Source organism: Octopus bimaculoides, chromosome 15, assembly GCF_001194135.2.
Source record: "Octopus bimaculoides isolate UCB-OBI-ISO-001 chromosome 15, ASM119413v2, whole genome shotgun sequence".
Classification (NCBI taxonomy): domain Eukaryota; kingdom Metazoa; phylum Mollusca; class Cephalopoda; order Octopoda; family Octopodidae; genus Octopus; species Octopus bimaculoides.
The window spans coordinates 55726703-55728187 of NC_068995.1; the positions used below are offsets into that span (position 1 = coordinate 55726703).

Here is a 1485-nt window from a genome sequence, read left to right on the forward strand (position 1 = left end):
ATGAAATATTGACTCTACAAGTATATATGTCTATGTGTATTTGAGTATATATTTTGTTTATATATATGTATATATATGTATGTGTGTGTGTTGAGTATATTATATATATATATGCGTGCGTTCGTGCATGTGTAAATAAACGGGCATGACTTGAGATGAATGGAAAGAGGAACATTCATAATGGGAAGGTAAGAAGGGGACAGACAGACAGACAGACAGACAGACAGACAGACAGACAGATAGATAGATAGATAGATAGATAGATAGATAGATAGGTAGATAGATACACACGTTAACAAAATCACCCACCCACACAAACACGCAAATACATACATACATACATACATACGCGTGTCCGTACGTACACGTACGTACATGCGTATAAACAGCTCCACAGACACACACGCACACACATACACACACACATAGAAAAGTTGACCGATCGATAGACAGATGGAGAGAGAGAGAGAGAGAGACAGATAAAATGGTGGATGAATTCACTTGTTAAAGTGAAATGCGTGATTAAAGAAATAACAGCGACAATGAATACGCCTTAACAAGTGTTATTAATTCCTACTTACCCAGAATATATATATACACACATATATACACACACATGTATATGAATTCTAAATACATATATATGTGTGTTTGTGTGAATGGTAGGGTATGTTGAGCATAAAACTCCTTAATAAATACCCAAGTCTTTCCAAATCGCCTCCGGGTCTCCTCTAGTAAACGATTAAAATGAAACTGTTTGTTATTCCATTTATAAATTGCAGTATGGTCACACAGGACGAAGACACAGATTTGAAACACGATATCCACGATTAGCAAAAGGAAAGTTAATCATTCCCTTTTTTTCTTCTCTTTTCTTTTATCTTTTTTCAAAGTATAAAATATCTGTTAAATATCCTTTCTATTATGGCGTTTTCAATTCATTTTCGATTTGTTTGGGTTTCGATTAATCTTTTCTTATTTTTTAATTTTTTTTGTTTGTTTTTCAATTCTACTTCAGATGGTAATACAAACTGATTAACTGGCATATATATATACATATATACATACAGACATATACATATGTGTGTGTGTGTGTGTGTGTGTGTGTGTGTGTGTGTGTGTGCGTGTGTGTGATAGATAGATAGATAGATAGATAGATAGATAGATAGATAGATAGATAGATAGATTGATTGATTGATTGATTGATTGATTGATTGACTGATTGATTCCTATGTCCCAAGTGTTGCTGGCTGGCCGTTTGCTTTCCCTTGCAAAATGTATAATTATTTTTATATTACATACACATTATATAGATTGACAGACAGACAGACAGACAGATAGATAGATAGATAGATAGATAGATAGATAGATAGATAGATAGATAGATAGATAGATAGAGTGCAGCAGGTAGTTATTACTGTTGTTGTTGTTGTTGTTGTTGTTGTACTTGTTGCAGCATGTTTGTTGTCCTTGGTTGTATTATTG

The 1485-nt window shown here is 33.4% G+C and overlaps 1 protein-coding gene across 1 annotated transcript in view; it reads right to left on the reverse strand.

Moving 5' to 3' along the window:
• LOC106881481 (putative uncharacterized protein DDB_G0268364) overlaps positions 1-1479 on the reverse strand; it is a 142975-nt gene extending 141496 nt beyond the window's left edge. The window contains exon 1 of the mRNA XM_052973366.1: positions 582-1479. The gene's annotated coding sequence lies outside the window, so the exon portion shown is untranslated. The remainder of the gene's footprint in view (positions 1-581) is intronic.
• Between the last annotated feature and the right edge of the window lie 6 nt (positions 1480-1485).